Source organism: Gorilla gorilla, chromosome 4 (genome assembly GCF_029281585.2).
Source record: "Gorilla gorilla gorilla isolate KB3781 chromosome 4, NHGRI_mGorGor1-v2.1_pri, whole genome shotgun sequence".
Classification (NCBI taxonomy): Eukaryota; Metazoa; Chordata; class Mammalia; order Primates; family Hominidae; genus Gorilla; species Gorilla gorilla.
The window spans coordinates 115,088,880-115,115,753 of NC_073228.2; the positions used below are offsets into that span (position 1 = coordinate 115,088,880).

At 36.2% G+C, this 26,874-nt stretch overlaps 1 protein-coding gene and 1 long non-coding RNA gene across 3 annotated transcripts in view; one reads left to right on the top strand and one right to left on the bottom strand.

Moving 5' to 3' along the window:
• Window positions 1–26,874, top strand: part of CAMK4 (calcium/calmodulin dependent protein kinase IV) — a 266,138-nt gene that overhangs the window by 49,354 nt on the left and 189,910 nt on the right. The gene's annotated exons all lie outside the window — the stretch shown is intronic.
• Window positions 3,393–10,896, bottom strand: LOC129533689 (uncharacterized). The gene is made up of 3 exons (XR_008680019.2): window positions 10,832–10,896; window positions 8,819–8,924; window positions 3,393–3,770 (listed from the first exon to the last, which is right to left on the bottom strand). It is a non-coding gene; the product is annotated as an uncharacterized lncRNA (long non-coding RNA).

Sequence of the window (26,874 nt, forward strand, 5' to 3'; positions counted from 1 at the left end):
GAGACAGGAAGATCAGTCAATTAGCAATCTTTTCTGAGATGACAGCCTAGATAGGACAGAATAAGGGTTTGAAAAGTAGAATAGAAGGTTTCCTAAATAAATATATTCACACACACACACACACACACACACACACACACACACACACACACACACACTCACAGAAAGAAAAAGAGAGACATTTGCCCATGAGAACATTTCCCTTATTATATTTACTCTGAACTGCAGTTGCTTCCTTCTTCAACCCAGGCCTTTTCACTTTCACATTCATGAATTCTTTCTTTATATAAGCTACACTTTGGGGAATAGATTTTTTGCTTTTTGGTGTATTTTACTATTCTCAGGTATTTAAAAGCATTTTTAAGATATCTATGAATTCTCAAAATGCCCACATTTCTGGCACAGTTGAAATAGCGAGACTTGAGTTTAGACACCAGTGGTCTCCTTATTATGAATTACTGTCCTGCTATTTATTAGTCTTTCTCAGTAGATTGACATAGTTGGCCATTTTTCTCTGTAAACTCTTTCACTCCTACCTGTTCCCACCAACACATATATAGACATGCATACCCCAGATTGACTCATACTCGTTTTGGAGATGTTTTGCCTTACAAATAAAATGTCTAAGCCCTGTGGCATATGGTTTATAGATCTCACTCAAATATTTTGATTGGCCCTATGCCATAGCTCTAGCTAGGGGTGCCAAAGTGCTAAATCTATTGGTTGTGTTTCAGTCCTTACCTTATTTGAATTCTTAGTAATATTTGATGTCAATGACCACACTCTCCTTGAGATACTGTTCTCCATTGGTTTCTATGCTATAACAGCCTCTCTGTTTTCTTTTCCCTTGCCTCTCAGTCGATTTCTTCTCTACTAGTATAGTCTCTACTTGGCCAGTAAATATCGACATTTTCCAGAGTCTTGGTCCTCTTCTCTTCTAATTCTGCATACTTTCCAGCTGTTGCCTTCATTCCACATCTTTGGTCAGTAGGAGCCTCTTCAGGTTGGTCCCTGAATCCTATTAATATGATTCTGGTAGTCTCTGAGAGCTTCCTTGTTGTCTAGTTTAAGATACTCTGAGGTTGTCTGTACATTTTCTGCCCTAAATAGGGAATAAGCCATTTCTCCAAAAAGTCTTCATTTCTTTTAGTTGGAAATGGTATTTCAAGATCGTAATTTGGGCCCTAGAGGTGCTTACTGTGACAGATTTGCCGTTGTTTCCAGGCTTTCCTATTATGTATACATATATTAACAATAATACTTGTAATTTAAATTCAGAACTATGTGTTTTTGTTTCATTTCTTGTGTATTACATCTGTGTTTTCCTTCTACATTAAGAATCTTCATTCTGAAGGACACAGGGGATGATAGAATTAGAACATCCCACGTTACAAACACAATAGCTCAGATTAATAACACTAATATGATCACCATGGCTTTTGATGCAGTAAATGTTAGTGAAAATGCTGATGAACATATAGTGTGCATAGTGTAATTGATTTGAAAAGTTACAGAACTCTGTATTATTTATTTGTCTGGGTAGCAAACGGTACTGATTAGTTGAAGTGATTTTTTTTCTCACTATGCCTTTCTCTATACTTGATGCTGTCAGTGTTTTCCATGAGAAGCCTATTGGGAGTTCCACTCAACAGGCAGATTGGCATCATTAGGCCCAGTGTAATTCACTGTGAAGAGCTGCCTGGTGGAAGCTTGAGGTAGGCCCTCTACTACTCATTATTTTTACTACTGTAGATCCATGGACACATTAGATCCATTGGGGATGAGCGATTCTCCTTTTATATATTTACTTCCAGTGAATATGGTACTGATTTTCTGTTTCCTGCTAAAATATACATTTATGGTGAATCCCTTGAAAGCCACTTTGAGATGATCATAATTCTTATTCAAATAAGAATTGAGGTGTGTTTGTGAGAGAATTGGGATAGAAATGGGGGTTAACTCATTCATTTTGGAATAGCACATGTAAGTGTTCATCTCTTTGGAGGAAAAGTGAAACTGAAACAAATTTTCATGGGAATAATGGAAACACTGGAGCTTTTATTTTGGCAAGCCCCTTGAATTTCCAGCCAAGGAATGATCCCCACTTAGTTATATGTGTAAACTGCTACTTTGTACAAGGAAATCTAAACATTTGCAGGGAGTTAATGGGAAAAAGTAAATAGAAAGTCTTTTGAACTTTTGTGCAGCAAGTTTTGAGGAAGCTAAACTCAAGTCTAACTCTGGAAACATTAAGTAGATGGAGAGAAAAATGATAGTGGGGATCATATTATAAATATTTATGATGTAATATAATAGCTGAGAAGGCTGATGTGTGGTATGTGACATGTCAAAGATAATTTGTTTCCACTCTATTTTAAAGAGACATCTAACTTAGTATTCCTTTCTATCTCCTTCTATACCTGGTAAGGATTAAATATTAAAAAATGATATGTATTGTAGGAAAAATGGGATTAAGGGAACATAAAGATCTATTGAAAAGGAAAGATTATAGAAGCTAAATACATACAACTTGTATTATATCAATTTAAGAAAGGATGTGACCTACAAATAATGAAAAGCAGCAAAAAATAAATATGAAAGCAGGGAAGACTTTTTGATGATGTAGGGATATATGACTAGAAGGAATAAAAAGAAATCAAGGCATAGAAAATTTGGTTTAAAAGTATTTTAATACCAATAATGATAACTTGGAATAAATGCTTTTATAGTTTTGTGCATGGAAACTGTAAACATGCCCATCGTGTGCATATTTGCCAAGAAAATGGAGGTACCTACTGTTCTGTATGTGAGCTGATCTTCTGCAATGAGTAGTGGGGGTTTGTGAAGGGTCTGATTGGAGAGAATTGAGAAGGCAAAACTTTTTGACTGAACAATTTATGGTATCACATTATCTTCTAACTTCAGTAACCTATTTTGGATACCTTGGTCTTTTCCAAATGAATATTCAGTCTTTTATATGTCTCCCTTTCCCATTCCTCTTCAAGTGACATCTGGTTGTGTGGGGGAAAGGGCCTTCCTCCATGAACTCTTAGCAGGAGAAATAGTGGCCACATAACCAGTCCACATCATCTGGACCTTCCTGGGTCCTTGCTGTTCAGTGGCTGGTCTGTTTTTGGAAATAGTGGCTGCTGAGATAGATTTTAAACTGCAGGCCATGACCTGCAGTTTGGGTACCATGCAAGCACTTATGGCTGACATCCCTGGTCCCAGCAGTTTGCCTGCACACTCAGCTTATTTTATCTCACATCCAGCCCTGTTAGCACCTTCTCTCGTCCCTGGGACATATAGAAACCTGTGGACTCCCTGCAGTCCCTAAAGAGAGCATAGGGAGCCAGAAGGTCTAACTCAGCTCACCCATTGAGCCACCTTCTTGTACTTGTGGGTCTGCTGTTTGGCATACAAGGCTGTCCATGGGCATGTAAAGCACTTCCTCAGCCAACACACAGGGAAGCATGCCACTAACCAGTCTGTCCCGTTTTTTAGGCTCCCCACATCCAATTGGATGTTTTCATAATGTCATGCTCCTCCCAACAATGGGAAAGTAAGGGACCTATGCATCTGACCTTTTGATCTTGCCTGTGTCTCTCCTCTACTCCTGCAATCACCAGGACCAGATATGGCAGCGTTTCATTTCCTCCTCCAGTTCTACAAGGGCTTCCTGTGTCATGTCCTTCTTCATACCAAAGAGCTTTCTCTCTCCGCTTCCATGGTGTTATACTGTCAGAATATCTGCTGGAAATCATGATTTTCTGAGGAGAAGTGAAAACACATCTAGGCAATATTTAAAACATGTTAACTCTGTTACAAAAATAAAAATTAGTTGATATAAGTTCTGTTCTAAAAGGTTACGTAAAACCCCTCCTCATTAAGGCTTTCACCATCCTATCTGCTACTCTTCCTTTTCCTGTCCATTTCTTAATTCACCGTCACTCCCTCTCACACATTCAACAACTAAGCACCTAGGTCACATTTTCTTTCTCCCTCTAGTTGCTGCCATGCCCCTGGCCTCTGGAAGCTTCAACTCCCTTGTCCCTGATGACTTTCACCTAATTACACAATAGCTACACACCTGATACTATTAACACTGACATCCCAACCTTGGATCACAACCTTTCCTTTCAGCTTTCTGACATGATTACTGTCAAAACAACCTTTTTTCTTCAGCCTTTGGCTCCTCAATTTTTTTCTTACCTATCACCTTACCCCTGTTCCCTTCCTTTCTCACTCCTCTTAAATTCCATGAAACACACCTTCCATACTCTATTGAAAGTATTCCCCAATTCTATTCTTCATGTCACCAGCCTGACAAAACTTCAATTTGGATCAGTCTAGTTCAATATCTTTACCATGTATTTCTGAGTGCCAGGCACTAGAACCTAGCATGTAGTAATTATCTAATTTTTGCCGAATGAGTGTATTAGTCCATTCTCATACTGCTATAAAGTTATATCCAAGATGGAGTAATTTATAAAGATAGGAGGTTTAATTGACTCAGTTTCACATGGCTGGGGAAGCCTCCAGAAACTTACAATCATGGCAGAAGGGGAAACAGCCACCTTCTTCACAAGGCGGCAGGAAGGGAGAGTGTGAAGGAGGAACTGTCAAACACTCATAAAACCATCAGATCACGTGAGAACTCACTCACTATCACAAGAACAGCATGGGGGAAACCACCTCCATGATCCAATCACCTCCTACCAGGTACCTCCCTTGACACTTGGGGATAATGGGGATTACAATTCGAGATGAGATTTGGGTGGGGACACAGAGCCAAACCATATCAATGAGTATGTCAGTGGAACACGTATCTGGTAATATTTAAGATCATAGAATTTGGATAAGCCATTTATGACATTTTAAACTGTGAGACCTTGGGCATGCTAATGAACTCTCTCTGGGTTCTGGTTTCTTCAACATTAAGATAAAGAATAACAGTAGTCTCTACCTTACATAAGAATTCAAGGGCATGTGAGAGTAAATCACTTGATGGAGGGCTGGAACATGGTGCGCTTCAAGGCATATTAGCTAATGTGTGGTTGCTGAAGCAAAATTGAATGCACACCTACATTTTCACCATGATTCTTCTACTATATTGTGTCACTACTCAAAAAAAATAGCTGCAATTGGATTGGCTAGTGGGAGGAGATGGGAGCAAGGAGCTGGAAGTCAGATGGATGTGAGACTGCAACAAGCATTAGGTGGGAGCATCTCTTACAAGTTAATAAAATGATCATAGTATTATTACTATGCAAGTAAATTCATAGAAAAGTATAGAATTACGAAATATTTGGCAAGACCACATCTTAGATTTTTCATAGGCTTGTACTTCATCTTTGCTTGGTTTTTTACCTTGTCTTAATCACCATTCTTCCTGCTCTTGTTTAGTTCCTAAGTTTTCTTTCCAGGACACTGGTCCTCTAAGTGTGCCATAAAAGTTCATATATACTGTGTATTCAAAGCTTCAGCAAAGGTAGAGAACAAAATGGACACTATTATCCAGATGTCATTGGTGTCTCCCTCCAACTCTTTCCTCTCCCCCGATTCTTGAATAGTCTTTTTATATATTCTGAGAAGTATTATCTGAGTATCTCCCAACCCACCAACCCTTAGAGAGCATGGAATATATCTTTTTTCCCTTTGTTACTGGTATGAATCATGGTGTCTGGCCCACAGACAGCCCTCTGTGTGTATGTGTGTGTGGTTATTGAATAAAATTAAAAGATGAGTAATTTGCCATGAAGGTCAGAGAGGTGTTATGGAAATTTTTGTTCCAACTTTGATTTCTCGGGTTTAATTCTGCCAAAGAGTTCACTAGCCAAATCTTTCTTTGTGTCTTTTACAAGTATTTTATGGATGAGTGTTGCTTTCTTTTTTCCATTGTCTCTCTTTACCATCTGTGTTGTGCTACAGAAAGGAGAACCACCATATACATGCCAATAATGGTGTTAAGCATTTTAATATATATATAAAGTGCAGATTTCCCAAGGACATTATACTCTTAAGTGGCAGGAACCTAGATTTGAGCCTAGAGCTGAGCAGTATATTTTGGAGCTATAATCTTGAGAAACTACAGCTTACATACATTCACATAAAACTTAAACGGGATTTAACATATTCATATCATGTACTATGGCAGTGTCTGTGAATTAGAAATTAGGTAATGTTACATATTTGACTTTTTGTAATTGAGATAATTACTTGGAAGCATTGTAAATAAAATTATTCAAGTATTTCAACAAAGTTGCAAAATGTCTGAATGCCATTTTAGAGGAACTAAAAAATTCCTCTGAGAATAGACGCTTTGATAGAAAGGAGGGAGCACCAATATTTCTGCAGTCTTGTACATCACTTCTCTGTATAATCCTTGTCTCTATACAGAGTGTTTATGAACTACTTAGCAATAAGAAAATGAATTTGCTAGGACTATCGATACCCAGTCATCAGATTATTTACATTATTTTCCACTCTGATACACTCAGATATAATTTAGGGGACTATGCCTTCAACTTAATTATCAGTATCCCTCTAAAATATTGCATTTCCAGGAAGGTACACAAGTGCCATATCTATTTCTGTGCTTCCCTGAGTCAGGAGTTGTTGTAAAGGGATGCCTCACTGATTCACTTTTCTGTAAGTCTGGAAACTGTTGTCATGTTGGACACATTATTGTGTCAAAAATTATACAACTCTTATCTCTGCACCAGTAGTCACTGATGATTTTAGTTATGACTTCTCATTAATTACTTTCTATATTTGTTACCATCTCATGCTAATGGCCCAGCCACAAACATTTATGATACAGTATTTATATATTTAGATATAAATGCATAAATTTGCTATGTATTTTTATATAAATGCATAAATATATATAAGCACATACACACACATTCACAAAGGCAGATACAGTTGTCTAGAAAAAGGCAATCTTTTTCGGTAATTATACTCATGAACAATTTATATGCAGATTGTAAGATTCCAAAGTGTTCATCTGGAAGACAGTATAGTAACAATACCCAGTCTTTTAGGTATACAAAAGTTTGCTGGATGGTTAAAGATGATCTTTATTTTTTAGTCTAATTTTTAATTTAATAATACATGTATTCATTCTCATAATAAAGAAATTTAAAAGTGTATAGATTTACCAAAATTCCTCTTGACCACTTTTCTCTGTCCCTGGGTTTTTTCCAGAGAAACTAATGTTTCCTCTTTGAAATGTTGTCCGTCAGCTTTAAAAAATGCATTTATATATATATATATATATACACACACACACACACATGCACACACACTTACATATACATATACACACACACGTATATACACACACATACATATATATGTATACATATAGAACATTTTATCTTTGTCTTGTGTGTGTGTCTTTTTAATATAAAAGGTGTTAACAGGTATGTATTGTTCTGCAAATTTGTTAGTCTGTGTGTCCTGCAGGCTCTTTATACCAGGGCATATATACTTATATTATTAATTTTAATAGCTATATGTTATCCAGTAGACTTAGAATAAAATCCCAAATTCTTACTTGATGGCATCTATGGAGTATGGCCACCTGATCTCTCATTGCATCCTCCTCCTTGCCCACTCCTTTCTGCTCACACTGGCTGTGTCTTGATGTTTCTGGAACACGTGGAACACAAACCCACCTGTCTCCTTGACTGAGAAGCTCCAGTCCTCAATATTTTCTTGCCTCATTTCCTTACTTTATTCAAGTCTCTACTCAAATACAGCCTCATCAGAAGTTCCTTGATGTTCCTCTCCAATTCCTATATCCTCCCATTCATTCTCCCTCTCTGTTTCCCCTTAACTTGTTTTATTTTTCTTTATATTTATCACTACCTGACATGTAATAGATTTATTTCTTCATTGTCTGTCTTCCTCCCCTAGAATGAAAGGTTTATTTTCGGAATTTGTTCGCTAATACATCCCCAAGGCCTTAGAACAGTGAATGGCACATAATTGGTGTTCAATAAATATTTGTGAATGAGTGACGAGTATAAAACTTTAGTTTGTTAAACCATTTTCTTTCTGATGGACATTTGTTTCCAAGTTACACTATGACAATGCCACAGTGAACATCTTCTTATATGTCTACATGCATACATATGTATCTCCAGGGTGGATTTGGATAAGAAAAATTTTTGGATCAATGAGTATGCACATTTAAAATTTTAATAGGACAGAAAAAAATAGCCCTTCAAAGAGGTTATACCAATTTATTCCCTTCAACAGGGGAGTACCCATTTCCTTACAACCTTGCTAACATTACATGTGAAATAACTTTTTTAATGTGAGTCTGTGGGAAAATCTGAAGTTTGTTATAAAAGAAAAAGGAGAAAGTACTATTGAGTAGGCAACTATCAGTTTCTTCCTTAAAATGTGTCCATTTCATTTTAAGTGTTATACCACTCTTTTTTTTAAAAAAAATTATAAGCCTATGTAATGAAAAAGTCCAGTATATTGTTATATCTAACTAATTTTCCCCAGGAAATACGATGGTTGCTCTTGATTTTTTTCTTAATGTTATTTATTTTTATTTGACAAATAATTGTATATATTTGTGAGGCACAATGTAATGTTATGATACATGTATACATTGTAGAATGATTAAATCAGACTAACATATCCATCACCTCACATACTTATCAGTTCTTTCTTGTGAGAACATTTAAAATCTACCTTCTTAGCAATTTTGAAATATACAATACATTACTATTAACTGTGGACACTATGCTGTGCAGTTCTTGCAGCTTCCATTTATTGAGTCAAGAATGTTTCTTACTTGGTATTCTCAGCATGCTATGAGTTATATTCTCCCAAGAACAAGACCAGAATCTTAGAACACTTTAATTTCTTCTTTTTTTTGACACTTCTCCTGTTGATAGCACCTGTGATTTAAATTTTAAATTGTTACTGGAATTTAAAAAATTACAATGCATACTTATTGGTACTTTATCATACGTCTTACTGTTTCTTTGCTCACCATTACATCTTTGCTTGGTCTTCCTCTTGTATTCATTTTTTATTATACTTTAATACCTCCTGTAGTGATTCTTTCAGATAGTGTCTGATAGTAATAGACTTAGAATCCCACATACTTGAAAATGTCTTTATTTTGCTTTTAAAATATGAATTATAGCTTGGGAGTAAAGCATTTTCGGTTTTGGAGGATGAAAAGAAGTTGGTTAATGGGTACAAAAATATGGTTAGATAGAAGGAAAAAGTTTTAATATTCGATAGTGCAGTAGGGAAATTATAGTTAATAGTTTATTGCATATTTCAAAATAACTAGAAGAGAAAAACTGTATTTTTTCCAACACATAAAAGATTAATGTTTGAGGTGATAGATATCCCAATTACCCTGACTTCATCATTACATATTATATACATGTATAAAAAGAGTCACATATACCCCCAAAATAGGTACAACTCTGATATATCAATTTTAAAAAAAGAAAAGAGAATTTTAAGTTCAAAGTGGTGTATTTCATGACCTTAAATATATAGTCCCATCATCTTGTATCAAATATTATTGACAATTCAGTTTAATTCTAATATTAACTGATCTGTGTCTGCTTATTTTCCTCTAAAATCCCTTATTCCTTTGATTGTGAGGGCTAATACTTTTATTTAGGTTTGAGAAATGTTCAGTTATAATTTACTGAAGCATTTCCTCCAGTCTGCTGTATCTATTCTCTGTTTTGTGAACTACTATTATTACTTAAGTGTTTAAGGATTTCTACCTATCCTCTAGGTCTGTCTGTTTTTCTTTTAAACTCTCTTTTCTCCCCTTTTTTGGAGCACAATGGTATTCAACCACCCATAGCCTGTGGGCCACCTCTACTCCTCTAATTGGCAGTGTACCCTACTCCCCCAAAAGCTTGCAGCTATCTTGGGGCTGTTCGCCACTGTTTTTATTTAAAATTGTTTTTAGCCTTTTGGCATTCTGTCATTTAAATAATTTTTGCTGGGCATGGTGACATGTGTCTGTAGTCCCAGCTACTGGGGAGGCTGAGTCCAGCAGGATCATTTGAGCCCAGGAGTTCAAGTTCAGCCTGAGCAACATAACAAGACCCCATCTGTAAAAATATGTATTTATATATTAAGTCAAAATCTAAAAAAGTTTTTTTTATACTTTCTTGTTCACTTAGGTCATGCCTTGTTTTCCACTAGCTTTGTGAATTTCTTTATAATTCAAACATGTTTCTGTTGTTTGTATGGGTTTGGGGTGGGATGGGGTGCTTCTATGAATTCTTTCATTTTGATCCCATCTCTGTCATTTTGATCCCATCTCTTGCTTAAAGAGTTAGAAAATAGTAAAAATTTATCATAATAATTCTTAAACATTAGAGATGTTAAGACTGAAGAATCCTTACCAAAAATTTTTAAAAATATGATCTTGACCATCTTTCCATTATCATTTACTATGATCATTTTTGATCACAAAAGTTTGGCCCCTTTTAACCTTCAAAGGCAATAAGCAATTTGATCTTAAAATTGCTGTTCCTTTGCCACAGATATTATCTTGCTAGACTGAAATTAGACGTTTTAAATGAAAATCTCCCCACTTGACTGAATTTCCATTTCTCAGGAGGTGTGTCCACATAGCCCAAAATGTACTATTGAAAAAGTTATCTTTTACCTAATTTTCATTAAGATGTTAACACATGGATGATAAATTTTGAGAAATTAGATTTTACAGACAAAACGCATGAAGCTCCATGAATACTGGAGGTATTTGAATCCTTGAGATGTCAGCTGTGGTTTTGGAGGCCACAGGCTTTCAACCACTTACACTGGAGTCTAGTAGGAGCTGGAATAAGTCTTTGGCTTGATCTTGTAGCAGTTGGCTAAAAAATATCCATTGAATTAAACAGAGGAATGTGGGCATGTTATGTCATAAAGCATTAGAAGCATAATACATCACAGAAACTCCCTGAAACTGATTTTCTGGGATTAAAAGCAATGTTTCATTCGGCCAGTTGCTTGTTGCAATTTCAACAGACTAAAAGCTATTTTATTTTTATTTTCCTTTTTACCTCTTTTTCAAAGTTCCCCATAGTAAGAGTTACAGTTACTTCAGTTTTGGTAGGAGATCATAAATTCCAGCAGCCCTGAAAGGATGGAGATAGTCAATGTTACTTTGCAACCAATATAGTTTTTAGATGTTAAAAAATAAATTATGAATTTTAAAAGGCTGGTCATGAAACTCAGTCATGTTTTTTTTCTTTAAGTTTATGATACACAATTTTTTGTGTATCTCAGTGGCTTCTAGACTGCATGTACCATTTCATATGTTTTATAATATCACTGCTTCTATTGATGTTTAAGGGACCAAATGATTTTATAAACTGCTTCTTAATGGTGAGAATCTAGAATGTGTTATAAGGATTTATTGGTATATAAATATAAAAACTGTGATCCTGGAAAATTTTTAAATTCAGTACTGTCATAAGTAATGTTTGATCATTTCTCAGGCATGGGTAATAATTATTTAAAAATTTCAGGATGCAGTGTAACTTGGAGAAAGAAGAAAAGTTAGTATTTGGTAAAACTATGCCATTGTAGAATTTGAAGAATCAACTTATTCTGTTACTTTGTTTCAGAAGCTGTAATAATGTTTTTAGGGTATTCCTCTGTATGCGTTAGTTCTCTTAACTGAGATTATAATGTCCATAAAGGCAAGGGTTTTCCTTTTGCTGCCCTCCTACAGGAATAATTCTAGTGCTTTGCACAATGCTCAGTGAAGAAATGCTTGGTAGTGTTAGAGTCACTGCATAGCACTGGACACGTGGGAGTGCCTACCTTTGTGTTGGAAATGGACATTGACTCAAATCCCTGTAAATGTTGCATTTCACAGATTTATGCAATAGGCAGTTTCATTATGAAATTAGGAGAATCAGGCTTGTTTGTTTTTTTTGCAGTGCAGCTTAAATAGTTCAAAATAATTTGGGAAAGGTCACTCACAATTATAGAAACCTTTATCTTAATGGAAGAAATAAAAGACAACATATATACTACATTATATTATAAACAAAGAGCCTGTTAGGTTCATGTGAATAAACTAATACTTAAAATTTGTAGCTAAATGTAAAAACATTTATGGAGTAAATGCAATGCACCAGGTAGTGTGTGCAGTTCAAAAGTACCAGGTGAGAAGAAATCCCTGATATAAATAAGTTCAAAATCTAATGTAGTAGTTTTTATTTGGCAATTGAGTCTGTTACAGTGAATCTGATGTAACTGTTATTTTCTAAGCAAGGCTTACCAGGCATCTTAAACTGGGTTTTTGCCTCCTGCAAAGAAACCACTCCATCCTTTCCTTTCCAAAGAAATGAGAGAGGGAGAAAAAAGGGATGGTTTCAGTGATAACAAGACTTTTTAAAATATAAATATATAGCGGATCTCTTTTAATGGGAAAACTAACCCTGGAGAGCTCTAGAAAGGATTGTAAAATGCCTTAAGATTGGTTCACACTAACCCAATGGCGGTAGGGTACCGCAATACAACCTCTGGGGCAACCGTTAGAGACTATGATGGTGTATGGCTCAAGGGCGCCCCCTGGAGCACGGCCTTAGTATGAGTGGCAACCCTTGGAGTTTTGCAACACAGGGCCGGCTCAACGAGGTGTCCTTGTGTAATTAACTAAAATAAGTCTAGTTTGTACCCATTATTTCTTTTATTTGTAGCAAATTTGGTCGTAGGCTTGAACTTATTGTATACACTGACCTGAGAAGTCAGGATAGAATGATGAATATTACTGGAGGAAAGGAGTGAGGCCAGGCCAAAGTTCAAAGGGACCTGGGTTTTCGGCCCTGTGACTGTAGTTCAATTTGAGAAACCCTGACTGAGCTATTTGGAAGGATGAGCTCTGTCATCATAGCAGCACTGGGACCCTTCTGCAGATCTCAGCTGTCTCTGTCAGTCAGCTCCAGCCCTGAGCCATCAAATCCATGTATGAGAAAGCTAGATGCTACATACTCAAAGATGTACCAACCAAGCACAGATGTGCCAGAGGGAGTGGGGAGTAAAATTTTCTCAGAGAGTGATCTTTTTCCTTCATATGATAGAATTACTGATTATAGAACATAATTATTCTACTTTGTGTCAGGGTACAGTTAATTCAGCAAATCCTAACTCCTATTGCTAATTTATTTCTTATCTTTAAGACTTTTGAATCATTTTATTTTTTATGCCAAAAGTATGGTACTCATTATATTGCTTTTTATTTTGCAGTGCACTACACAGTGTGTATGTGTGTATGTGCCTGCTGTGTATGTGTGTGTGTATTTACCCATAGTTTCTGAGTGCTCTGAGGGCAGGAATTTAATAATATTTATCCTTGTGTCCTTTGTGCCTGCCCCTGGGTTTGATGCTTAGTTAGGCAATCCACAAATGCTGTTTGCAATGTTGAAACTTAGGAATGGCTAAGTTTAGTGGGTGGTAGGATCACTCCTGACGAGCTTTCATTGGGCGAACTGAGGGACATGGTCATTTGGAAGAAGGAAGCATTATACAGCCGGTATTCACAGCAGTATTGAGGTCAGAAGATGTCTGAAACACCTGTCAATTTCATGTGTGTATTATGGTTTGTAAGTAAAAACATAGGAAGGCAGTTTTCATAAAAAGAACGTGAATATCTTCTAAAATGTGTTTTTATATATCTGATTGTGATTTACTAATGGAATAAGAATATTCCGCAGGCATCACAGTAAGAGGGATTATTTTGAAACAGAACAAGCTTTTAAATGAATCTTCAAATTAGAAAAATATCAGGCTATAGTGATAACATCTTACTTTTAAAAATAAGCTTTAGCGAATTACAGATTTTTATATAAAGAACATTCCAAAGGCACTGGACAAACATTGTGCTGTAGAAGGCAGACAAAAATGCAATGGCTCAAATTCTTTTACATTATTTTTTGGGACTCAAAGTAACTCTTCCAGTTACATAACCTAGTGATTAATTAGGTTTTAAGTGACCTACCAGAGGTCTTATCTTTAATACCTATGTTGCTGCTTCTCTATCATGCTGCCTTAATACAATTAAAATATATGCAGATGATAAAGAACTTGGCACAAAAATGAGCACTCCAAAATTCTAAATACAGTTGTTTCTATAGGAAAGCCAACTGTTCTGTTAAAAATCCAGGCTAGCTGACCTAGATCTCCAAACTGAAAGGTTTGCTGAGACACGTGCAGCCGTGTAAATCTCTGAGATGTGGGTTATTTAAACAGATGGTAACTGTGACACAGTGAGCTCTACATGCAAATTGGCAGAGACCAGGACCAGAAAGGAGGCAGGCTAGAGAGAAAACATAATCTCACTGTGGACCTCTGAGAATTTTAATTAAAACGCAGAACAAAATTCAGAGTGCTTGGATATACTTCTTCAGAATATTAATGGAATATTAGCATTGGTTGGATGGTTGCTATGATACCAACAGTGAGAAAAGCAGGGGAGTTTTTGGAATCTTCTTTAGATTTTGCTGAGTTTCTGGGTGTGATTTGGCCCTGCCAGTTAGATACACTCAAATAACATCTGGAGGAGAAAGGAAGGTCAGGGCAATATTTCTGCTGTGGTGTTGATATTGCCAAATCAAGTTGTGGAAAGTTCTATTTCTTTGTTTTCTATAACAGTATTCTACAGGCAAGGCCCTAGTTTGCTAGGTGTCAAGAGACTATTAAAGCAGAGGTGTTGGTGGCTTCCAGACTCGTGGATCTAGAAATCCAAAAATTTCTGATGGTGACATGCTGGACAGTTCTGTGGTGCTGTTCTGGGCTTTGCTCCTGGGGGCTTATCCTAAAGCCTGCTACTGTAGTTCTGCCAATGATTTTGCACTCCTGCTTTCCTGTATTAGCTTTACAGCTTAATATAACTAGAATAATGTTTTTCTTGCAACCCACTTGTAAGTGATATAGTACATGGAATAAAATATTCTAGCCTAGATATTGCTTGCCTCCCATCCCCTCTCCCTTAATCTATGGTATACATAGTCTTTGTTTCCATGCTGAATTGTAAAGCACACATATCATTCCTCTTTCTCTAGAAGGAAGAGAATAGCATTTCAGGAGAAAGGGGGTAAGCCTCTTTACTACATAATCCAGAGAGATCTTTTTGGCCTCTCTGGGTTATGTAATGAGAAGATTATCAAGAGATATAAGGATAAACATTTGATTTAAGAAGTCAAGTTCATGAGAGTTTGAAGCCATTTTTATAAATTACATATATCGAGATAGAAGATGAAAGAATGGGCTGCGTCTCATGGAAAATTATCTAAAATTGACAAGAAATTTTCTGGAATTAGGGCAATGACTTCCTAATTTATTGCATTTTTTTCTTCATTGCATTGTTTTTCCTCAAAGAGAAAGTCAAAAGACAAAGCAAATATGGGGCTGTTTGGCTAATACTACTGGGCCACTCTGATAGATGCATAATCAAGTTAGTGCTTGATTCTTTTATCTAACATTTAAAATACAAGTGTATATGCAGTTCCCTACTGTTATTTTACTCTTAAATTAGGTGGCTGATGGGGAAATTGAAAAAGTTTCAGCTAGAAAATTAAGAAAAGGACTGACAGTCCCATTAACTACTGGTAATTAACCACTGGGTAATATTTGTGTATATTGCTCTTGGCCAATTTTTCTAGTATACACTGCTTGAAAAAATATTAGTACTGTAAGAATATATTTCTCATTTTAAAAGTAGAACTTTTTGCGTGAATCAGTTAAATCACATTTTTCTATGACCCTTAATTCCGAATCTTTTACCTCCTCCTGGATCAAATTAATTTCTGTAATTAGCTTTGTGTGTTTTCTTTCAGTTTATTTTTTATATTTTGACTTGCTAGTATATGTAGCCACCAGAATACAGGTTACCATTCTTACTTAAGTTCTTCCTATATAAATAAGATCACACTGTATGCATATTTTTGCAACCTACTTTTTTTCAACAGTATGCTTGTAAGATCTATCCTTGTACAGTGCTCCTCAGTTCATGATGGACTTTTGTCCCAATAAACCCATCACAGATTGAAAGTACAATAAGTCAAAAGCACATTTAATATGCCTAAGCTATGGGACATCACAGCTAAGCCTAGCCTGCCTTAAATGTGCTCAGAACACTTACATTAGCCCACAATTGGGCAAAATCACCTGGCAGCACATCACACTGCAGAGTATCAGTTGTTTATCCTTGTGATCATGTGGCTGACTGGGAGCTGTAGTTCTCTGCTGCTGCCCAGCATCACAGGTTGTACCACTTGTCGCTAGCCTGGGAAAAGATTGAGATAAAAAATTCAAAATTCAAAATACAGTCTCTTCCTAAGGTGTACTGATTTCACAACATCATAAAATCAAAATTGTGTAAGTCGAGGAACCATTGTAAACCAGATTTGCACAAAGATCTATCATATTTGACTCTAGTATTTTTGTATCACTGAGATAGAAAACAAAAACCGTTACCAGTTAAACTGACACCCTTATTGGAAGCTCTTTTAGACTTATATGTAGATCTTAAGTCATTTATTTATGACTGTTATACTGTGTGCATATAGAAAGGAAAACATAAGAAAAATTAATTAAGATATTCTAAAACCTCTTCACAGTCAGAGTTAAATTCTTTAATCACTGCTTGATTCAGTTATGGATGCTTGTGTTTTTCCAAACAGTACCATACTCTGTGCCATCAAAAGTATCAATGAACGAGCAGTTCTTTAAAGAATGCTGCACTATTATCCCCAATAATGTCTTCCAAGCTGCTGATAGCCATTGTGGCAGTCTTGAGGCTCACACTTTCTTCATCTGTCTAGAGGTGTGAATGGAAGGTTTCAAATAACAATCAGAATTCATATTCATTCTTCAAATAACTCTTAAATGGTTTGTTGCATGCAATCTTACAGGGTTGTAGTTGTCCAAGTGTGCCATCAATAATAACCTTTTTTTCATTCTTAATCAGTGGCAACAGAGGCATTCCTACTGTCTATTCAACAGCAAGTATATGATGCTATCAATTTAAAACATACCATGGAATTGATGAGCTAAAGTAGTTCATTCACTGTAACTGATTAATAGTATTCTGTTTAAAATAGTAACATATTTTAATGATCTATTTCTATCCTCATGAGCATTTAGGTTGTCTCCTTTTTCTTTGCTATTCCATTTCACTTGAAAAATCATTTTATGTGAATTGTGTCCTAAAGTTTTAAAATAGGTAATTTGTGAGGCTTTCATAAAATAGGTCTGACATTTTAAATATGGTGAAACTTTATTACATAATTAAAACAAATCACTAAATTGATAACAAGGTAACTGTGAAGTAAAAATTATAGTATCCCTTCTTTAAATCTGCTATCACGAATTATTTAAGTGACACCCTTTATATCTCCCTTATTAACTCTATTGGCCAGAAAATTTTAAATATCTAGATTGCTAGAAGGTGATCATAGGCAACAAATACTTTATATTTGGCTTTGACTTTTTTTTAAGTTATGTATGCATGTGGATTTGTCAAATAAACATTAATATATTCAATCAAAAGACCTTTATTGGTAGTCTGATATTGCAAGGCATTGTATTGGGTAATATGAGAAACATAAAGATGAACTAACGAGAAACTAAAAAGTTATCTGGTCTCTGCATCATGGCTTTCCTTAGAATCTTTCCCTATTTCTTACATATCACTTCATATTTGGATTCTGCTAACCTTTGAGGGCTGACTTGTACAAACTTGGTCCCAGACACAGATAGAAGCCTTGTCTGGCTCTGGGCGGATCACCAGCCTCAGATAGTCTCTCTTGCTCTACCTCCCCACCTCCCTCTGATGAGGATGCTTAGTTTAGAGCTGCAAGAACTTCCCTGGAGCACAGCAGAACTGTTGAAGTTTAAAGGCCCGTAATAGGCAAAAGAGTCCAAAGGAAGGGAGAGCTATCCGAGAGCGTTATTGCTTCTTTTTCCTGATGTTATTTTTGCTAATTTGGAAGTTAAACATACTAGTGCCTTTCCAGTATTTCTGATCCCCATGGATAATAAGCAAGTGTGTAGTGAGATTTTTATTTCCCATCTAACTTGATTTTTTTTGTTTCTGATTTATCTTTTTCTAAATCATGAAAAAGAGATATCTCCTTCTAAAATTATGACAAACTCACTTTTTCACAAAATTGCCCATGGAACCTAACTGTAAATCAGCAGAAGCTATTGCTATGTCATATGCTACACATCCTGGAAATACTGGATGATTTCTAATTTTTTAACATTTCATGCATGGCGCATATGGAATGTCTGTCACTAAAATAAGAACTATATCACATACTGTTCTTTTGGCTGGAGCATAAAAATAAAGCCCTACTCCAAGGAGTCGAAACAAATGAAAATTGTCTTAAAGTGATCGTGGTACACCAGAAGGAAAACAGTACTCTGCAGAATATGCAGAAAGAAATATACTAATGAACAGCTTATATATGATTTGGGAAATGAACTATACACATACACACACATCTGAGATATTCATGTATCTCCTTGTGTATTATTATGAATCCTACTAAATTTATGTTTTTATAGATTCCAGTGTGCTTATTCACATAAGCACAGGTGGCCAATGTGATTTTAATGAAAATCAGAATGCTGTGGTACTTTACTAACTTAGTTGTTCAATAACATAATATGTCAGCAGGATGATACCTATTAGCTTTTCTAAATGTTTTTCTATAAACACACTTAAAAGTGCTGCCCATACTGAGGTTCCTCTACATAATGATGTCACCTACTGTGCTGTAAGCATGGCTGCAATGGATGTAATTTCTTAATTCATTCAAAATCCGTGCTTTTTCATGTGGATAATTCTTCATATCTTTTCTCTTTTGTTTATGACTGCAGTTGTAACTCTTTTGTGCTGTTAGAATAAAGTGGTATATTTATTTGTTTCTCTGGTCATCTTCTTAATGGTGAGTTGCTTATGTTCCCTGTCAATGCTATTATGGTCCAATGATAAAATTAGTGTTTTTTATCAGCAGGTAAATCTCTGCTCTATCATTGGGTAGTTTCCCGTGTGATGACAGAGCAGTGTTTGAGGGAATTGCTTTTGGCATTTACGTGTTGTCATCCATTTTTCTGATAAAGTAAATCCATAATGAGTTTCAGCACTCTGGTGAGAAGGACCCTTCATTACTCATAGACTTGCAGTTAGTAGCATTGCTACCATGCTGCCATCACCCAAGCTTAGGATAAATGGGATATTAGCCAGAGTCGATCAGAGGCTGAATTGGTATGTGACCAAAACGCAAAGTGGAAGTCATAGAGCAGGGGAGATACTTCTGTAAGAGAAAAATGGAGGTATGTAAAATTCAGTGAAACCCATATTCCAATAGTGAGAGCAACATTTAAGAGTTAAGGTTTCTAGGTTTTGTACAGAGCAGCCTGCACGTATCATCTCATTTCATCATCATAATCACCCTTTTGAGGTAATTCTTAGCATCTTCGTAAAGATGGAGAAATAGAGCTACAGAGAGAGTAAATCTTTGTCCGGTGTTGTATAGGTGTGCGATTTAGGATCTCACAATACCATATAGATGATTTTTACTTGAAAATGTGTAGTTGGCTAATTTTTGCATATATGTCCATATGATTAGAACACTAAATATGAAATTAAATTGGCATGTGATGAACAGTGATGTGGTGTGATTGTAAGTTATGTAACAGCTTTTACATAATTTATTCCACTTAACAGTCCTTTGCAGCCCCTCTTTCAAATGATGCTCAGAATGTTCAAGATGTTTGTCCAAGATAACATGTCTGTGTAAGTCTCAAGGGCAGGACTCAAATCCAGTTCTTCTGGTCCCAAATTACATGCTATTTGCTATGTATCTAACAGTGATCAAAAAGTTCACCTTATGCAGATTTAGCTGCTATAAAGACTTTGTTAAATCACTAATATTATAAATATATTTTTAGTATTATTTCCAATAGTGAAGTTCCAAATATAGAACATAAAATTTTTGTCTAAGCTGGTTGGGAGCTTATTAACTGATGCATGTTAGAAAGAAAAAAAGAAAACTGCTACTAATGCTACTGAAACTAACTTTTTGATTGCTTAATGGTTGAACTTCTTTGAAGTAGAGTTTACAGTGTTTTTAGACAAGTTCATTTCTTCTTGATGGTTATTGTTTTTGTAGGTTTGCTTCTGTCTCTTTCTTCCCTCAGCAAAAGCATTTATCCTTATGTAGGTTCTTGAGAGTTTTTGTAAATCACAGGTAATCAAATTCCATCACCTCTTTGTTAAAAGATTGCTGATTGGTGGAAATACTAGTATCTTTTCATAAGAATGGCCTTACTGAAACTTTTTTTAACTTTTTAAATTTTTCCTATGTCAAGTAGTTAGAGTTTCCCATAGAGAGAAAACCACTACACTTTCCTTCTCTCCTTCCAAAAGTGTAAACAGGCTACTAGGAGAAACCTGAATAGGGTGTACTGCTTAAGAGTGTACAGCTCATGCTAAGGTGATAGGGGAGTGAATCAAGCCAGATTGAGACAGGATAGGGACAAAGTTCCAGAGAAATTTATAATATGGGATCGGGTGATTGTAGTTGTGAATATAGTTAGAGTTTAGAAGAGATCAATAAAAAAAAGCTTTGGTTCATATTTCAAAAGAAAATGCAACTCTCATATTATAGTTTATATGAAATCTTGAAAAATTTAGATTTCATTTATTCTGTCTTGAATTTAATACTGTCAATGGTGATTTAAAGAATTATTTGATTTTAAGGAAAGTTTACTTTTCAAACATATGTATTTACTAATACGATAGTCATATTGTTTTGACTTTTTTGTCAAAATGTCAAAATGTTTTTGCATCCTGTTTCATATTTAATACTTTAAAAAGTGTTGGTGGAAGGAATGATTGGATGCTTATGTAAAAGTTTGTCATTCAGACATCTATTGCATCTACTAATCTGACCGTTAGAGATGATCAAGTGTTTAAAAGGTGGTTCTCTCTTGTGAAAAGCAAATTAAAAATTACATCCTAACCTTTTTATTTCAAAAACCCCAGAGCTATAGAAAAATGTATAAAATATAGATATGCTCCCTGATGAAATATTGTTAAGCAAAACCACCACCTAGGAAAAGAAATGAGAAATTGCCAGCACTCCAGACGCCTCTGGCAGGCCTTCTCCTAATCATATCCCTTTCGTTTTTATGGTAATCAGCTTCCTTGCTTTGCTTTATATTTTTACCACTAAGTGTGCAGTTCTAAATAATATAGTTTAGTTTTTCCTGTTTTGAATTTTATATAAATGAAATTATGTAGTGTATAATATTTTGATCTGTTTCTTTTGGTCTAATTTTTTAAGATTTATTCATGTTTTGAGCATGGTTCTAGTTCTTTTATTTCATTGCTATATGATATTCTATTGTAAAAACATTATCACAATTTATTTTTCTATTCTGCTCAAGGCCAGTTGGCTTGGGTCCACATTTTAGCTGTTACAAATAATGATGCTCTAAACATCTTGTTTTGTAACCTAGCACACATGTGCAAGAGTTTCTCTGGGGTTGGTGATTGGAAGAGGATTGGTGCTCATAGGGATGCATATTTTTGCTTCATTAGATAACATGTATCTTTTTATCAAAGAAATTATACCTATTTACAGTACCACCAATAGTGTATGAGAGTCTCCATTACCTCACATCTTTGCCATATCACACTATTTTGAGACATTGCCTGACATTTTAATTTATATTTTTCTGATTACTAACAGTTGGATACTGTTTCATGTTTAAGGCCTGTTTGTATTTCCTCTTTTATGAAGCCACTATTCAGACATTTGCCTATTTTCCTATTATATTGTTTATCTTTTCTGTGTTGATTTTTGAAAATACTTTTATATTCTCTTAGCCTCCTTTCCTCTTATGGCAGAACATGGGGTAGAGAGTATATATGCTATTCCTGTACTAGAGAGTGTAGTCCCAAGGAGCAGGGGTGAATAGTAAGGGGAATAAAACAAAAGGAGGTAAAGCTGATAAAATGGTGCATTACTGATCAAGCTGCTAGTAGTTGCGATAGATTACTCAGTCTCAGAAGATTGTTCCACAAGGTCAGTAACCTGCCTCTCAAGATCTTCCATTGTAGGAGAGAAAGGGGAAATATTTATCAGCCAGTTCCTAGCTCCTTTTGGTTAAAGTCCCATACACAGAGTGCTAATTTTCTTACACTTCTGGGTTATGTATGTATGGGTACTGGTGGTTTAGCCTAAATAGGAAGCTCATGGTGGGAGAGCAGATGTTGAAATACAGGCATGGGCTGGGTGCGGTGGCTCACGCCTGTAATCCCAGCACTTTGGGAGGCTGAGATGGGTGGATCATCTGAGGTCAGGAGTTCAAGATTAGCCTGGCCAACATGGTGAAACCCCGTCTCTACTAAAAATACAAAATTAGCTGGGCATGGTGGCGCTCGCCTGTAATCCCAGCTATTCGGGAGGCTGAGACAACAGAATTGCTTGAACTGGGGAGGCAGAGGTTGCAGTGAGCAGAGATTGCGCCATTGCACTCCAGCCTGAGCAAGAAAGAGCGAGACTCCGTCTCAAAAAAGAAAAAAAAAGAAAAAAGAAATACAATGAAGTCAAATATCCAGCTTACATAAGGGACCTTTATTTTTTGTGAATATAAGATATCCTCCTCACCACTTTGAATTATCAAAGTAACCCCTTCAGTGTAGTGGCCTGTCACAATCTCTAAAAGTCTTAAGGCAAGAAGGGTAGTGAAACAGCTAATAGTCTTAATTGTTGCAAGTAATCTCAAGGCTGTAGTTGATATTCACTATAAATTTGCCACACCATTTATTCTAGATTTTTTCTTGCTCTTGGACATAATTGGACACCAATCTTTGTGGGTTGTGGTTTGACTGCTGGGTAGTTCCACATCTTTATCCCCAAGAGATCTAAACCTTTAGATGCCTTGCTATTTTGTTGGCCTATAACTGCCACAGTTGCTCATTCACCATTATCACAGTGCACCAAAAAATGCCCAATGAATCACCCCACATTCATACTTCTCCCCATCCCCATTGTGTAGCAGAAATGCTAGCTCTCAGGGTTGATTACTCCTCATAATACAGTAACTCATTTCTTTACCTGTTGGTCCACAAGTGTGAGGAATCTAAAATTTAGTTGGAACTTGATTATGTCTGCTGGTGGAAGTAGTATCTCCCTGGGAACCCAATATTCTATGGCAGGGTGTAAAGCTGTGGGGACAGGAAATACAAATTCCACACATGGATGATGGTAAGTATTGGTGAGAAGAGCCCATCCCACCTTTATCCCTAGGTTTCCAGACCTGTGCATTCAAGACCTGTCAAGTATCATATATATGCCATTGGTTCAACACATGAACCCTGTTTTGGAGTATAGACGCCTGCTCCCCTACCCATAAAAATTTTCCTTGAGCTGGAAGCTAAGATGGTGTTATAACTGGCCATTTCATTGTGCTGTTAGGCCACCTGCTTCTAATCTTAGAAGCAAGACCAATAGGTCCCATGGCTATGCAAACATTTTTGCATCTTCTTGTCATACATTAATCCCTAGCCAGAGATTAGAGCCTGAGGCAAAATTATTATGAAGTATAATTAGGGAATTATACTTCATTAGGGAATTAAATTCCAGGCAGTAGGAGTGAGGAATAAGAGAAATGAACCAGGAAATGAAGGAATGCCAGTGTACAGATGTGTGAGCCCGAAGTATAACTACTTAAATCCATGGGACTATCCCCTGAGAAGCCTTATAAACTGCTGCTCAGGACCATCCATCAGAGGCCAGGATGCGGGGCAGAGCCAAGGGGAACGTTTTGTTCAGTGACTCTTGAGCTGGGCACAGACAAGCACTAAAAGGCGCTAGTGTTTCCACTGGTGTTTCCACATTTGTGAGTTGCATATGTGCGGGTGCCATGGGGTCGAGTGATGGAATCAGCAGGGAGACTACATGGAGAGAAGTGGGAGAAGTGCTGGGCAGGTATGAGGTAAGGTGCCAAGGGTCCCCTACTAATACCTGGGGAGTAGAAAATCACACTTCTCTTGGAGGTTTATTTAAAAGTGAATATGTAAAACGTATGGAACCACATAAGCAGATTTGGATTCCATCAAGAAACTTGGGCTTATATAGTCCAAATCCCATTTAAATTAACAAAATGCCACTTGGCTCTTTATGTTACCATGGGAAATTCTAAGGCAAGAATCTCAGAATCAATGTTCTTGTGGTTTGTGTATACATAAGATTGAAAATTATAAGTGAAATAAGCCCAAAACTTTTAATGAATCCCTCATTTTTATGTCAAATTATCTAAAATAATTATGCATTGGATTTAATTATTGAATGTAGGAGATATATTTATTATGTGTTCGAAAAATAATAACAGTTTGAAAAATCTCAGTGTTAACACTGGTCATATCCAGTGGTGACATTATTTTCTCCTTTATGATATCCTGTATTTTCTGAATATTCAATACGAAACCTGTATTACATTTGTGATAAAAAATACAATAAATATTATTTTAGAAATGAAAAAATAACAAAAAAGTTGATAAATGGCTGTTGATTTTCTTTCCTGTAATCATGGTTTCTCTTTTGATATCTATAGACACACTTCATTGCTTTTCTTTAAAGTTAACCGAAGCAAGTGAAAATTTTTACTAATCCTTATGTCGTCATACCTCCTTGGTGACTTATATTAAGTCTCTATTAAGACTTTAATTAATCTATAGTTTTATTTTTAATATTTGTAGAGACAGGGTCTTACTCTGTTACTCAGGCTGGAGTGTAGTAGCATTATCAGTGCTTACTGCAGCCTTGACCTCCTGGGCCAAAGTGATCCTCTTGCCTCAGCCTCCTGGGACCACAGGCAAGGACCACCATACCCAGCTAATTTTTAATTTTTTTGTAGAGATGGAGTCTTGCTATGTTGCACAGCTGGTCTCAAACTCCTGGCCTCAAGCGATCCTCCTGCCTTGGTCTCCTGAGGTTCTGTGACTAGAGGCGTGAGCCAGCGCACCTGGCCTATATTTTTAAACCTGTATGTAGGGCATTTGCTTTCTTAGTTTCTTTTCCTTATGTACCTTTGAAATTATACTTTTCACTTGTTTGATATCTTAGGTTTTTCTTGACAACATACTATTTTATAAGGACAGTGTCTAGACATTCCATAAAACATGTGTTTTAATAATTTGCAGGTGCTTAAGAAAATGCAAAAGCCACAATGGGTATATATTTATATTCCAACATCCTGCACCAAAATCAGTGGTCCTCAGAGGAATAAAGAAACATGCACATTTGCAGCAAATTTTCTGTCAAATCATAAATGCATAACCTAGGTGATGGTAACACTGGGTTGGCATATTCAGTCAGTCTGACAATAGCACCAGGGACAACGTCTCCTCATAATTATCTCCATGATATCACCCTCATGGATAGTGATAGTGTATCTGAAACAGGTTGGCTTTCAGCAACATTCTATATTGTTATCATGTTTAAATGTATCTAAGTGCCTTTAAAACTTATTTTTCAAACTACTTATTAGCCACAGATTGTTAAATAAAATAATGTTATATAAAGTATGAATGTATGTGTACATATGTTTGTGTGTGTATATATGTATGTGTATATGTATGTGCATATATATGTGTATATATATATGTATATATAGTGTGTGTGTGAGTGTATATAAATGAGGACACATACAGTAAAAGCCCACCTTATTTTAATGGTGAAAACAAGACTATAACCTCAGAAAAAGACATATTTTTCTCTGTTTAATAGCATAGTGAGAAAAATCTAAGTCCTCCCTTAGCCTTTTGTTATCATGAATTTGGATTTTTAAAATATATTTGAGGGTCAAGCATGCTGGCTCACACCTGTAATCCCAGCACTCTGAGAGGTTGGGGTGGGAGGATCACTTGAGCCCAGGAGTTCGAGACCAGCCTGGGCAACATAGTTAGACCCTGTCTGTAACAATAATAACAAAAAAAGAAAATATTAGCTGGTTGTGGTGGTGCACACCTGTAGTTCTAGCTACTTGGGAGGCTGGGATAGGAGGATCATTTGAGCCCAGGAGGTCAAGGCTTCAGTGAGCTGTGATCACACCAGTGCACTTCAGCCTGGGTGACAGAGACATTGTCTCAAATATATATATTTGAAGTATCCTTTTAAATGAATTTTTGCAGAATTTAATGCTTGAATGCAGCAATGTGCCTGCCTTTAAAAGTGGGCAGGCTTCCTGTATTTGAAATATTTTATATCGGAAGCATTGACAGAGAAAGGGCTTGATTTTTATTAAACTCAATATAATTGGTATTCAGAGTAATACAGCCAGTGATTTCTCTTTATTTAAAAGGAAGTAAAGCAGACATCATTGACACCCACATTTATTATCCCCTGCTACAAACACGTATGGAGAAATGGCACGTGTCATACATTGTTCTGGATTCTGGGGTGCCCAGAGGACTAAGAAACCAATCCTTATTATTTGGCAGAACACCTTCAGTTAAATGTTGAATGGGACTCTCTAGGAAAATATTAGTTTCAATATTTTTAGATCTATTAATTTAAGGTTATATATAAACTTTTGAAGGAAAACACTATGCTTATTGAAACTTTATATTCGATGCTTTTATGGCGGTGGTCTACTTTTTTTCTTTGAGATGGAGTCTCATCCTGTTGCCCAGGCTGGAGTGCAATGGCGTGATCTCAGCTCACTGCAACCTCCACCTCCCGGGTTCAAACGATTCCCCTGCCTCAGTCTCCGGAGTAGCTGGGATTACAAGTACCCGCCACCATGTCCAGCTAATTTTTGTATTTTTAG